Source organism: Pristiophorus japonicus, unplaced genomic scaffold, assembly GCF_044704955.1.
Source record: "Pristiophorus japonicus isolate sPriJap1 unplaced genomic scaffold, sPriJap1.hap1 HAP1_SCAFFOLD_221, whole genome shotgun sequence".
Lineage (NCBI taxonomy): Eukaryota > Metazoa > Chordata > Chondrichthyes > Pristiophoridae > Pristiophorus > Pristiophorus japonicus.
The window spans coordinates 302,017-315,920 of NW_027251919.1; the positions used below are offsets into that span (position 1 = coordinate 302,017).

A 13,904-nucleotide genomic window follows, 5' to 3' on the forward strand; every position below is an offset into this window, starting at 1 on the left:
ACAATCCTTCCTCTCTCTCCTTTCCCTCTCTCCATCCCTTCCCCCCTCTCTCCCCTTCTCCTCCCTGTCTCCCCTTCCCCCTCTCTCTTACTCCTTCCCCTCTCTCCCCTTCCCCTTCCCGTCTCTCTGCTTCCCCTCTCTCATTCCCCTTCTGCTCTCTCCCCTTCCCCACTCTTTCTCACTCCTTCCCCCTCTCTTCCCTTAACCACTCTTTCCGCTCTCTCTTTCCATCGCATTACGACCGTTCTACATCTTTTTACCCCATCCCCTCTCTCTCCCCTTCCCCTCTCTCTCCCGTTCCCCTCTCTCTCCTTCCCCACTCTCTCCCATTCCCCTCTCTCTCCCCTTCCCCTCTCTCTCCCCTTCCCCTCTCTCTCCCGTTCCCCTCTCTCTACCCTTCCCCACTCTCTCCCGTTCCCCTCTCTCTCCCCTTCCCCGATCTCTCCCCTTCCCCACTCTCTCCCCTTCCCCTCTCTCTCCCATTCCCCACCCTCTCTCTAACTCCTTTCCCTTCCCTCTCATTCCCCTTGACCCTCTCTCTCTCCCCTTCCACTCTGTCTTTTCCCTTCCACTCTCTTTTCCTTTCCCTGTCTTTCCCAGAGCAGGTGTCTCCATAGCTCAGTTTTGGTCTCCTAATCTAAGGAAGGACATTCTTGCAATTGAGGGAGTGCAGTGAAGGTTCACCAGACTGATTCCTGGCATGGCTGGACTGACATATGAGGAGAGACTGGATCAACTGGGCCTTTATTCACTGGAATTTAGAAGGATGAGAGGGGATCTCATAGAAACAAAGGAAATTCTGACGGGACTGGACAGGTTAGATGCAGGAAAAATGTTCCCGATGTTGGGGAAGTCCAGAACCGGGGACACAGTCTAACGATAAGGGGTAGGCCATTTAGGACCGAGATGAGGAGAAACTTCTTCACTCAGAGAGTTGTTAACCTGTGGAATTCCCTGCCGCAGAGAGTTGTTGATGCCAGTTCATTGGGTATATTCAAGAGGGAGTTAGATATGGCCCTTACGGTTAAAGGGATCTCGGCGTATGGAGAGAAAGCAGGAAAGGGGTACTGAGGTGAATGATCAGCCATGATCTTATTGAATGAGGGTGCAGGATCGAAGGGCCGAATGGCCGACTCCTGCACCTATTTTCTCTTTTTGTATGTTTCAGGGATTGGAGCACTGGTAATGTAAACCAGGAGTCGTGAGTTTAAATCTCACTGGGGCCGACTCAAAATGAGTTCAGTATTTAAATTCACCGTCAATTAACAAGAGACTGACCCTGGAACAACTGGCTCCCCTCACACCCTTCCCCCTCTTCTCTTCTTGTCTCTTTTACACTCTCTCTCCCTTCTCCATCACGACCCGTTCTACATCTTTTTGCACCTCTCTCCCTTTCCCGATATCTCGTTTTCCCCGTCTCTCACTCATTCCCCTCTCTCACCCTCTCCCCTTCCCCTCTCTCCCCTCCCTCCTCTCTCTCTCTCTCTTCTCCCTTTCTTTTCAGATTCTCCCTCTCTTTCCCCTTCCCCTCTCTCTCCTTCCTCCTCTCTCCCCTTCCCTCTCTACTTTCATTCTCTCACTCCTTCCCCTCTCTCTCCTTCCCCTCTCTCTCTCTCTTCTCCCTTTCTTTTCAGATTCTCCCCCTCTCTCCCCTTCCTCGCTCAGTCTCACTCCTTCACCCTCTCTTTCCCCTTCCTCCTCTCTCCTTCCTCCTCTCTCCCCTTCCCTCTCTACTTTCATTCTCTCACTCCTTCCCTCCCTCTCTCTCCTTCCCCTCTCTCTCTCTCTTCTCCCTTTCTTTTCAGATTCTCCCTCTCTCTCCCCTTCCCCGCTCGGTCTCACTCCTTCACCTTCTCTTTCCCCGTCCCCTCTCTCTCCTTCCCCTGTCTCATTCTCTCCTTCCCCTCTCTCCCCTTCCCCTCTCCACTTTCATTCTCTCCCCACCCCTTCCCCTCTCTCTCCTTCCTCCTATATCTTCCCTCTCTCTCCCCTCCCTCTCTCGCCCCTACCCACTCTCTCCTCTGCCTTTTCACTCGCCCTCTCCCCTTCTCCTATCTTCCCTCCCCTCTCTCCTCTCTCTCACTTTCCCCTTTCTTTTCAGATTCTCCCCATTCTCCCTCTCTCTCCCCTTCCTTTCTATCTACCCTGTCTCCTCCCTCTCTCGCCTTCCCATCTTTCTCCCCTTCCCCTCTCTCTTTCCCCTTCCCCCTCTCTCTCACTCCTTCCACTCTCTCTTTTCCCTTTCCCTCATATTCCTGCTCCTTCCCCTGTCTTTTCTAGTGCAGGTGGCTCCATAGCTCAGGGGTTAGAGCACTGGTCTAGTAAACCAGCAGTCGTGGGTTCAAATCTCACTGGAGCCTGTTCAAAATTAGCTCAGTATTTAAATTTGCTGTTAGTTAATAAGTTCTTCAATTATAAATATTAAACAGCTCTGTGACCGATCCTGGATCAACAGGCTCATTTCTCTTACACTGACTCTTCCCTTCCAAATCTCTTTCTCCCTTCCCCATTCTGCATCTTTTTCTCCCTCTCTCTCTATCTCATTTTCCCCATCTCTCACTCATTCCCCTCTCTCCCCTTCCCCCTCCCTCACCACACCCTCTTTCCTTCCCCCTCACTCTCGATCCTTCTCCCTCGCTCTTCTCTCACTCCTTCCCCTCCTTCCATTCACTCTCCCCATCCGTTCCCTCTCTTTCCCTTCCCTGCCTCTTCTCCCCTTCTCTCTCTCTCCTGCCTCTCTCTCTCTCTCCTTCCCTCTCTCTCCCCTTCCACTCTCTCTCTCCTTCCCTCTCTCACTCCTTTCCTTCTCTCTCTCCCCAGATCCTTCCCCTGTCTTTCCCAGAGCAGGTGCCCTCCTGTCTTTCTCTCCTATCCCTTTCCTTAGAGATTCTCCCCTTCTCCCTCTTCTTCCCCTCCCTCTCTTTCCCCTTCCCCTCTCTCTTCCCTCTTTCCTATTTCCTACTCCTTCCCCTCTCTCCGCCTTTCTACATTCTCCCCGCCTCTCTCTCTCCCCTTCCTCTCCCTATCTCCCTTTCCTCCTCTCTCTCACTCCTTCCCCCCTCTTTCCCCATCCCCCTCTCTCTCACTCCTTCCCCCCTCTCTCCCCTTCTCCTTTCTCTCCCTTTACCCCTCTTTCACTCCTTCCCATCTATCTCCCCTTCCGCTCTCTCCCCTTCCCCTCTCTTTCGCAATCCTTCCCCCTCTCTTGCCTTAACCTCTCTTTCCCCTTCCCTCGCTCTCTCCCCTGCCCCTCTCTTTTTCTCCCAGTCTCCACTTCTCTTTCTCTCACTCCTTCCCCTCTCTCCCCTTCCCCTCTCTCTCTTTCCCCTCTCTCTCCACTTCCCCTCTCTCTCACTCCTTCCACTCTCTCTTTTCCCTTCCTCTTTCTTTCCTGCTCCTTCCCCCGTCTTTTCCAAAGCAGGTGGCTCCATAGCTCAGGGGTTAGAGCACTGGTCTTGTAAACCAGTGGTCGTGGGTTCAAATCTCACTGGGGCCTTCTCAAAATTAGTTTTGTATTTAAATATGTGACTCCCATTTCTCCCGCCTCTGCCTTTTCACTTTCCATCTCCTCTCTCTCATTTTTTCCTTTCCTTTCTGATTCTCCCCTTCTCTCTCTCTACCCTTCTCCCTTTCTCTCTCTCACTCTCCAATTCAGCTCTCTTTCTCTCTCGGCCCCCCGCGCCCCCCCTTCCACTCTCTCTCTCCCCATCATAAAAGGTTACTGCACGAGATAAAAGTTCACGGGGTCACAAAAACACCCGTCAACCATTACCCTTTGCTTCCTGAATCTGAGACAATTTTGGCTCCAACTTGCCACTTTGCCCTGGATCCCATGGGCTTTTACTTTCGTGACCAGTCTGCCATGTGGGACCTTATCGAAAACTTTGCTAAACTCCATATACACTACATCATACACACTGCCCTCATCAACCCTCCTGGTTACCTCCTCGAAAAATTCAATCGTTAGTCAGACAGGAACTTCCCTCAACAAATCCGTGCTGACTGTCCCTGATTAACCCGTGTCTTTCTAAATGTAGATTTATCCTGTCCTTCAGGAATTTTTCCAATAATTTTCCCACCACGGAGGTTAGGCTGACTGGTCTGTCATTACTCGGTCTATCCCTTTCTCCCTTCTTAAACAAAGGTTCCACCTTCGCAGTCCTCCAGTCCTCTGGTACCACACTTGAAGCCAGAGAGGATTGGAAAATGATGGTCAGAGCCTCTGCTATTTCCTCTTTTGCTTCACTCAACAGCCTGGGATACATTTCATCCAGGCCTGAGACTTATCCACTTTCAAAGCTGCTAAACCCCGGGGGAAGGGCGGGTAGCAGGGAGGAGGGGTAGAGCGGGGGTGGAGCGGGGAGGGCAGGGGTGGGGGTGGGGTGGAGTGGGAATAATCTCTTTCACACAGCCGACACAGACACAATGGGCCGAATGGCCCTCCTTGTGTGCTGTAAGATTCTGTGAATGTTCAGGGATGAATCACCGAGAATGATTATTCAGGCCCCACCTCCTTGTTAACAATAGTAAGATGCAAACAGGGGCTGGTGTTATAGGTGGCTCCATAGCTCAGGGGTTAGAGCACTGGTCTTGTAAACCAGGGGTCGTGAGTTTAAATCTTACTGGGACCTACTCAAAATGAACTTCATATTCAAGTTTGCTGTCAGTTAACAAGGTTTTTAATTATAAATGTTTAATATCTCTGAGACTGACTGAGGAACAACAGGCCTTCCTCGTACCCTTTCGTCTCTCTCTGCCCTCCCCATCATGAGTCTTTTTACCCCTCTCTCCCTTTCCAACTATCTCGTTTTCCCCGTTTCTCACTCTGCTTCCCCCTCTCTTCTCCCTTCCCCCTCTCTCTCCTCACTCTCTCCCCTTCCCTTTCTCCTCCCCCTCGCTCTCTCTCCCCTTCCCACTCTTACACACTCGTTACCCTCTGTATCTCGCTCCTGCACCTCTCTCTCACTCCTTCCCCCTCTCTCCCCTTTCCCCACTCTTTCTCCCCTTCCTCACGTCTTTCCTTCCCCCTTTCTCTCCCCTTCTCTCTCTGGATGTTTAACATCTCTGAGACTGACCCTGGAACAACAGGCTCCCCGCACACCCTTCCCCCTCTCCTCTTCTCTTCTCTCTTACACACTCTCTCCCCTTCCAGATCTCTCTCTGCTTTCCCCATTGTTATGTATATAAACCTGTAAATACCATGTCTAACCACCAGAGGGCACATCCCCTGGAGTCTCAATCCTTTGGGAGCACCTGGACAAAGGAGGCCTCACAGGCCGGAGAGGCATTCTGAGATCGGTAATAAAGGGCTACAGTCACACCTTACTTTAAGCTTGCAGTATCTATTCAAGTTATAACACCCCTCTCTCTTCCCTTCCCCCTCTCTCTTCCCTTCCCCCTCTCTCTTCCCTTCCCCCTCTCTCCCCTTCTCCTTTCTCTCCCTTTACCCCTCTTTCACTCCTTCCCATCTCTTCCCTTCCATTCTCTCCCCTTCCCCTCTCTTTCGTACTCCTTCCCCCTCTCTTCCCTTAACCTCTCTTTCTCCTTCCCTCGCTCTCTCCCCTGCCCCTCTCTCTTTCTCCCAGTCTCCACTTCCCTCTCTCTCACTCCTTCCCCTCTCTCCCCTTCCCCTCCCTCTCTCTCCCCTTCCCCTCCCTCTCTCTCTCTATCCTTCTCCCTCGCTCTTCTCTCACTCCTTCCTCTCCTTTCACTCACTCTCCCCATCCGCGCTCTCTTTCCCTTCCCCTGTCTTTTCAAGCACAGGTGGCTCCATAGCTCAAGGGTTAGAGCACTGGTCTAATAAACCAGGGGTAGTGAGTTTAAATCTCACTGGGGCCGACTCAAAGTTAGTTTAGTATTTAAATACCAGTCTGTCCCTCTTCCCACTTTTCAGATTCAACCCCTGCACCTCTCTCTTTCTCTCCGTCCCCCTACCAAACTTTCTCTCTGTCCGTTCCGTCCCTCTCTTTCCTGCTCCTTCCCCTGTCTTTACCAACACACATGGCTCCATATCTCAGGGGTGATAGCGCTGGTCTTGTAAACCAGGAGTTGTGAGTTCAAATCTCACTGGGGCCTATTTAAAATTACTTCAGTATTTAAATTCACCGTCAATTAACAAGGGGTTTAATTATAAATATTAAACATCCCCGAGACTGACCCTGGAACAAAAGGCTCCCTTCACACCCTTCCCCATCTTCTCTTGCACTCTCTCTCCCTTCCCCATCATGACCCGTTCTACATCTTTTTCTCCCTCTCTCTCGATCTCATTTTCCCCGTCTCTCACTCATTCCCCTCTCTCCCCTTCCCCCTCCCTCACCCCACCCTCTTTCCTTCCCCCTCACTCTCTATCTTTCTCCCTCGCTTTTCTCTCACTCCTTCCTCTCCTTCCACTCACTCTCCCCATCCGCTCCCTCTTTCCCTTCCCTGCCTCTGTCTCCCTTTCGCTCTCTCTCCTGCCTTTCTCTCTCTCTCCTTCCCTCTCTCACTCCTTTCCCTCTCTCCCTCCCTTCCACGCTCCCTCTCTCTCCCCAGCTCCTTCCCCTGTCTTTCCCAGAGCAGATGCCCTCCTGTCTCCCTCTCCTTTCCCTTTCCTTTGAGATTCTCCGCTTCTCTCTCTTCTTCCTCTCCCTCTCTTTCCCTTTCCCTCTCTCTTCCCTCTTTCCTACTCCTTCCTCTCTCTTCCCCCTTCTACATTCTCCCTGCCTCTCTCTCTCCCCTTCCTCTCCCTGTCTCCCCCTCCCTCTCTCTCTCACTCCGTCCCCCTCTCTCCCCTTCCCCCTCTCTCTCACTCCGTCCCCCCTGTCTCCCCTTCCCCCTCTCTCTCACTCCTTCCCCCTCTCTCCCCTCCCCTCTCTCTCACTCCTTCCCATCTCTCTCCCCTTCCCCTCTCCTTCACACTCCTTCCCCCTCTCTTCCCTTAACCTCTCTTTCCCCTTCCCTCTCTCTCTCCCCGCCCCTCTCTTTCTCCCAGTCTCCACTTCCCTCTCTCTCTCTCCCCTTCCCCTTTCTCCACTTTCCCTCTCTCTCTCCCCGTCCACTCTTGACTTACCCACTCTTTCTCACTCCTTCCCTCTCTCCCCTTAACCTCTCTTTCTCTCTCCCCTTCCCCTCCCTCTCTCTCCCCTTCCCCCTCTCTCTCACTCCTTCCACTCTCTCTTTTCCCTTCCCCTGTCTTTCTAAAAACAGGTGGCTTCATAGCTCAGGTGTTAGAGCACTGGTCTTGTAAACCAGGGGTCGTGAGTTCAAATCTCACTGGGGCCTACTGAAAATTAGTCCACTTTTTAAATACCAGTCTCTCCCTCCTCCCTATTCTTTCCCACTTTTCAGATTCTCCCCTACCCCTCCCTCTCACTTTCCCTTTCCCCTCACCTCTCACTTGCATGTTTGCCTCTCTCTCTCCCGTTCTCCTATCTATTTCACTCCTTCCCCTCTCTCTCTCCCCACCCTTTCTCCCTTTCTCTCATTCCCACTTCCCATTTCTCTCACACGTCTGCCTCTCTCTCACTCCTTCTCCCTCTTTCCCCTCTCTGCTGCTCTCTCTTTCCATCGCATTACGTTCCACATTTTTTTACCCCATTCCCCTCCCTCGCTTTCCCCTTCCCTTCTCTCTCTCCCCTTCCCCTTCCTCTCTCTCCCCTTCCCTCTCTCTCACTCCTTCCACTCTCTCTTTTCCCTTCCCCTCTCTTTCCTGTTCCTTCTCCTGTCTTTTTTTAAACAGGTGGCTCCATAACTCAGGGGTTAGAGCACTGGTCTTGTAAACCAGGGGTCGTGAGTTCAAACCTCACTGGGGCCTACTCGACGTTAGCTCAGTATTTAATTCACTGTCAATTAATAAGGGCTTTAATTATAAATTTTAAACAGCTCTGAGACCGAACCAGGAACAAAATTAGTGTTGTGTTTAAATTCACTGTCCATCATCCTTTTTCTCTGTCTCTCTCTCTTCTCCCTTTCAGATTGTTCCCCTATCTCTCTCTCGATAGAAAATAGGTGCAGGAGTTGGCCCTTTGAGCCAACTCTCTCCTTCTCCTTCCTCATTCAATGAGTTCATAGCTGAACATGCAACTTCAGTACCCCATTCCTGCTTTCTCACTATACACCTCGATCCCCCAAGTAGTAAGGACTTCATCTAACTCCTTTTTGAATATACTTAGTGAATTGGCCTCAACAACTTTCTGTGCTCGAGAATTCCACAGGTTCACCACTCTCTGGGTGAAGAAGTTTCTCCTCATCTCGGCCCTAAATGGCTTACCCCTTATCCTTAGACTGTGTCCCCTGGTTCTGGACTTCCCCAACATCGGGAACATTCTTCCTGCATCAAACCCGTCAGAATGTTATATGTTTCTCATTCTTCTGAACTCCAATGAATAAAGGCCCAGTCGATCCAGTCTTTCTTGATATGTCAGTCCCGCCATCCCGGGAATCAGTCTGGTGAACCTTCGCTGCACTCCCTCAATAGCAAGAACGTCCTTCCTCAAGTTAGGAGACCAAAACTGTCCACAATACTCCAGGTGTGGCCTCACCAAGGCCCTGTACAACTGTAGTAACACCTCCCTGCCCCTGTACTCAAATTGCCTCGCTATCTTACTCCTTCCCCCTCTTTCCCCTTAATCTCTCTTTCCCCACCCCACTCTCTCTCTCCCCTGCTCCCTCTCTCTTCCTCCCCTTCCCCCACTCTTTCATTCCTTCCCCACTCTCTCCCCTTCCCCTCCCTCCCGCTCTTTCCCACTCCTTCCCCTCTCTCTCTCGTTGTTGCTCCTTCCTCTGTCCTCATCCAAGCAGCTGGCTCCATAACTCAGGGGTTAGAGCACTGGTCTAGTAAACGAGGAGTCGTGGGTTCAAATCTCACTGGGTCCTACTAAAAATTAACTCAGTATTTAAATTCATCTTTCTTTGCCTCTGTTCCTTCTTCCTGTCTCTCTCTCTCTCTTTTCCCTTTCCTTTCAGATTGTCTCTCTCTCTCACTTTCTCACTCCTTCCCCCCTTTCCCCCTTCTCTCTCTCCTTTCCCCCTCCCAGTTTCCCCTTTCCCCTCTCTCTCATTTCTTCCCCTTGCTCTCCCTCTTTCCCCTTCCCCTCCCTATCTGACTCCTTCCCTTCTCTCCCCCCTTCTACTCTCTCTCTCCCCGTCCCTTCCCTCTCTTTCCTCTCCCCACTCTCTTTCTCCCCTTCCCCCACTCTCTCACTCCTTCCCCATTCTCTAGCCCCCCCCCCCACACTCTCTCTCCCCGTCCCCTAACCCCCTCTTTTCCCTCCTGTCTCTCTCTCTCTCCTTCCCATCTTTCACCCCTTCCCCTCCTCTCTCTTTCCCCTTTCTCCTCTCTCTCACCCCTTCCCCTCCTCTCTCTTTCCCCTTCCCCCTCTCTCTCACTCTTTCCACTCTCTCTTTTCCCTTCCCCTCCCTTTCCTGCTCCTTCCCCTGATTAACCTGTGTCTTTCTTAATGTAGATTTATCCTGTCCTTCAGGATTCTGTCAATGTTCAGGGATGAATCACCGAGAATGATTATTCGGGCCCCACCTCCTTGTTAACAATAGTAAGATGCAAACAGGAGCTGGTGTAACAGGTGGCTCCATAGCTCAGGGGTTAGAGCACTGGTCTTGTAAACCAGGTCAGTTCAAATCTCACTGAGACCAACTCCAAATGTACTTAATATTTAAGTTTGCTGTCAGTTAACAAGGTTTTTAATTATAAATGTTTAATATCTCTGAGACTGACTGAGGAACAACAAGCCTTCCTCGTACCCTTTTGTCTCTCTCTGCCCTCCCCATCATGAGAATTTTTACCCCTCTCTCCTTTTCCAACTATCTCGCTTTCCCCGTTTCTCACTCTGCTTCCCCCTCTCTTCTCCCTTCCCCCTCTCATCTCCCTTCCCCTCTCTCCCCTCACTCTCTCCCCATCCCTTTCTCCTCCCCCTCACTCTCTCTCCCCTTCCCACTCTTACACACTCGTTACCCTCTATATCTCACTCCTACACCCCTCTCTCACTCCTTCCACACTCTCTCCCCTTTCCCCATTCTTTCTCCCCTTCCTCCCCTCTTTCCTTCCCGCTTTCTCTCCCCTTCCCTCTCTCACTCATTCCCCTCTCTCTCCCCTCCCTTCTCTCTATTCCCTTCTCACTCCACTGCCTCCTCCCTCTCCCTGTCTTTTCAATTCCATCTGACCCCTTCCCCCTCTCTCCCCTTCGCTCTCTCCCCTTCCCTCTCTCCCTTTCCCCCGCGAGAGACAGAGAGAAAGTGAGAGATAGTAAGAGAGACACAAAGGCAGAACATGTGATAGAGTGAGAGTGAGAGACAGAGAGACAGAGAGGCAGAGAGATTGGGACAGATTGTGACTGAGTTGCCTTGGAATGTTTTACTACGTGAAAGACCCGATATATCGATGTTGAGAAGCGAATATTGAAGAGACGGAGGCAGGAGTCTGGGGGATGAGACACAATCTGAGGGTTTCACTGACCCCTCCTCATTCTTCAAACACAATTACTTTAAATCTGTGCCCCCTGGTTATTGACCCCTCTGCGAAGGGGAAATAGGTCCTTCCTATCCACTCTATCCAGGCCTCTCATAATTTTATACACCTCAATTAAATCTCCCCTCAGGCTCCTCTGCTCCAAGGAAAACAACCCCAGCCTATCCAATCTTTCCTCATAGCTAAAGTTTTCCAGTCCTGGCAACATCCTGGTAAATCTCCTCTGCACCCTCTCCAGTGCAATCACATCCTTCCTGTAATGTGGTGACCAGAACTGCACGCAGTACTCCAGCTGTGGCCTAACCAGTGTTGTATACAGTTCGAGCATAACCTCCCTGCTCTTGTATTCTATGCCTCGACTAATAAAGGCAAGTATTCCGTATGCTGTCTTAACCACCTTATCCACCTGGCCTGCTACCTTCAGGGATCTGTGGACCTGCACTCCAAGGTCTCTCTGTTCCTCTACACTTCTCAGTGTCCTACCATTTAATGTGTATTCCCTTGCCTTGTAAGACCTCCCCAAATGCATGACCTCACACCTCTCTGGATTAAATTCCATTTGCCACTGTTCTGCCCACCTGACCAGTTCATCGATATCTTCCTGCAGTCCACAGCTTTCTTCTTCATTATCAACCCCACGGCATATTTCTGTATCATCTGCAAACTTCTTAATCATACCCCCTATATTCAAGTCTAGATCATTGATGTATACCACAAAAAGCAAGGGACCCAGCACTGAGCCCTGTGGAACCCCACTGGAAACATCCTTCCAGTCACAAAAACACCCATCAACCATTACCCTTTGCTTCCTGTCTCTGAGACAATTTTGGCTCCAACTTGCCACTTTGCCCTGGATCCCATGGGCTTTTACTTTTGTGACCAGTCTGCCATGTGGGACCTTATCGAAAGCTTTGCTAAACTCCACATACACTACATCATACACACTGCCCTCATCAACCCTCCTGGTTACCTTCTCGAAAAATTCAATCGTTAGTCAGACAGGAACTTCCCTTAACAAATCCGTGCTGACTGTCCCTGATTAACCCGTGTCTTTCTAAATGTAGATTTATCCTGTCCTTCAGGAATTTTTCCAATAATTTTCCCACCACGGAGGTTAGGCTGACTGGTCTGTCATTACTCGGTCTATCCCTTTCTCCCTTCTTAAACAAAGGCACCACCTTCGCAGTCCTCCAGTCCTCTGGTACCACACTTGAAGCCAGAGAGGATTGGAAAATGATGGTCAGAGCCTCTGCTATTTCCTCTTTTGCTTCACTCAACTGCCTGGGATACATTTCATCCGGGCCTGAGACTTATCCACTTTCAAAGCTGCTAAACCCCGGGGGGTGGCGGGTAGCAGGGAGGAGGGGTAGAGCGGGGGTGGAGCGGGGAGGGCAGGGGTGGGGGGTGGGGCGGAGTGGGAATAATCTCTTTCACACAGCCGACACCGACACGATGGGCCGAATGGCCCTCCTTGTGTGCTGTAAGATTCTGTGAATGTTCAGGGATGAATCACCGAGAATGATTATTCGGGCCCCATCTCCTTGTTAACAATAGTAAGATGCAAACAGGCGCTGGTGTTACAGGTGGCTCCATAGCTCAGGGGTTAAAGCACTGGTCTTGTAAACCAGCGGTCGTGAGTTCAAATCTCACTGGGACTGAGTCAGAATGAACTTAATATTTAAGTTTGCTGTCAGTTAACAAGGTTTTTAATTCTAAATGTTTAATATCTCTGAGACTGACTGAGGAACAACAGGCCTTCCTCGTACCCTTTCGTCTCTCTCTGCCCTCCCCATCATGAGTCTTTTTACCCCTCTCTCCCTTTCCAACTATCTCGTTTTCCCTGTTTCTCACTCTGCTTCCCCCTCTCTTCTCCCTTCCCCCTCTCTTCTCCCTTCCCCCTCTCTCCCCTCACTCTCTCCCCTTCCCTTTCTCCTCCCCCTCGCTCTCTCTCCCCTTCCCACTCTTACACACTCGTTACCCTCTATATCTCGCTCCTGCACCTCTCTCTCACTCCTTCCCCCTCTCTCCCCTTTCCCCACTCTTTCTCCCCTTCCTCACCTCTTTCCTTCCCCCTTTCTCTCCCCTTCTCTCTCTGGATGTTTAACATCTCTGAGACCGACCCTGGAACAACAGGCTCCCCTCACACCCTTCCCCCTCTCCTCTTCTCTTCTCTCTTACACACTCTCTCCCCTTCCAGATCTCTCTCTGCCTTCTCCATTGTTATGCATATAAACCTGTAAATACCATGTCTAACCACCAGAGGGCACATCCCCTGGAGTCTCAATCCCTTGGGAGCACCTGTATATAAGGAGACCTCACAGGCCGGAGAGGCATTCTGAGATCTGTAATAAAGGGCTACAGTCACACCTTACTTTAAGCTTGCAATGTCTATTCAAGTCATAACACCTCTCTCTTCCCTTTCCCCTCTCTCTTCCCTTCCCCCCTCTCTCCCCTTCTCCTTTCTCTCCCCTTCTCCTTTCTCTCCCTTTACCCCTCTTTCACTCCTTCCCATCTCTTCCCTTCCGCTCTCTCCCCTTCCCCTCTCTTTCGTACTCCTTCCCCCTCTCTTCCCTTAACCTCTCTTTCTCCTTCCCTCGCTCTCTCTCCTGCCCCTCTCTCTTTCTCCCAGTCTCCACTTCCCTCTCTCTCACTCCTTCCCCTCTCTCCCCTTCCCCTCCCTCTCTCTCCCCTTCCCCTCCCTCTCTCTCCCCTTCCCCTCCCTCTCTCTCCCTTTCCCCCTCTCTCTCACTCCTTTCACTATCTTTTCCCTTCCCCTCTCTTTCCTGCTCCTTCCCCTGTCTTTCTCAAAGCAGGTAGCTCCAAAGCTCACGGGTTAGAGCACTGGTCTAATAAATCATTTAACCAAATGTTGTGAGTTCAAATCTCATGAGGAGCTATTTAAAATTAGCCCAGTATTTCAATTACCAAGTGTTAAATTATAAATATTACAGCTCCAAGACCGACTCTGGAACAACAGGCTCCCTTCCCCATCACGACCTGTTCTGCATCTTTTTACTCCTCTCTCCCTTCTCTCCCTTTCCCACTATCTCGCTTTCCCCGTCTCTCACTCATTGCCCTCTCTCACACTCTCCCCACTTTCCCTCTCTCGCTCCCCTTCCGCTCTCGAATTACCCACTCCTTCCCTCTCTCACCCCTTAACTTCTCTTGCCCCTCCCTCTCTCTCTCTCTCCCCCTCCCCTCCCTCTCTCTCCCCCGCTTTCTCACTCCTTCCACTCTCTTTTCCCTTCCCCTGTCTTTTCCAGAGCAGGTGGCTCCGTCGCTCAGGGCTTAGAGCACTGGTCTTGAAAACCAAAGGTCATGGGTTCAAATCTCACGGGAGCCAACTCAAAATTAGCTTAGTATTTAAATATCTTTCTTTCCCACTTTTTAGATTCTCCCCCTCCCCCTCTCTCTCACTTTCCCTTTCCCCTCACCTCTCACT

At 51.0% G+C, this 13,904-nt stretch overlaps 7 non-coding genes across 7 annotated transcripts; all 7 read left to right on the forward strand.

Annotated features, from left to right (window-relative positions):
- The first annotated feature begins 2,287 nt into the window (after positions 1–2,287).
- trnat-agu (transfer RNA threonine (anticodon AGU)) lies at positions 2,288–2,360 on the forward strand. The gene has a single exon. It is a non-coding gene; the product is annotated as a tRNA-Thr (tRNA).
- Positions 2,361–3,423: 1,063 nt separating this feature from the next.
- On the forward strand, positions 3,424–3,496 carry trnat-ugu (transfer RNA threonine (anticodon UGU)). Its single transcript has one exon. It is a non-coding gene; the product is annotated as a tRNA-Thr (tRNA).
- Positions 3,497–4,558: 1,062 nt separating this feature from the next.
- trnat-ugu (transfer RNA threonine (anticodon UGU)) lies at positions 4,559–4,631 on the forward strand. The gene has a single exon. It is a non-coding gene; the product is annotated as a tRNA-Thr (tRNA).
- A 1,134-nt stretch (positions 4,632–5,765) lies between these two features.
- On the forward strand, positions 5,766–5,838 carry trnai-aau (transfer RNA isoleucine (anticodon AAU)). The gene has a single exon. It is a non-coding gene; the product is annotated as a tRNA-Ile (tRNA).
- A 1,349-nt stretch (positions 5,839–7,187) lies between these two features.
- On the forward strand, positions 7,188–7,260 carry trnat-ugu (transfer RNA threonine (anticodon UGU)). Its single transcript has one exon. It is a non-coding gene; the product is annotated as a tRNA-Thr (tRNA).
- A 459-nt stretch (positions 7,261–7,719) lies between these two features.
- trnat-ugu (transfer RNA threonine (anticodon UGU)) lies at positions 7,720–7,792 on the forward strand. The gene has a single exon. It is a non-coding gene; the product is annotated as a tRNA-Thr (tRNA).
- A 4,255-nt stretch (positions 7,793–12,047) lies between these two features.
- Positions 12,048–12,120, forward strand: trnat-ugu (transfer RNA threonine (anticodon UGU)). The gene has a single exon. It is a non-coding gene; the product is annotated as a tRNA-Thr (tRNA).
- Positions 12,121–13,904: the final 1,784 nt, after the last annotated feature.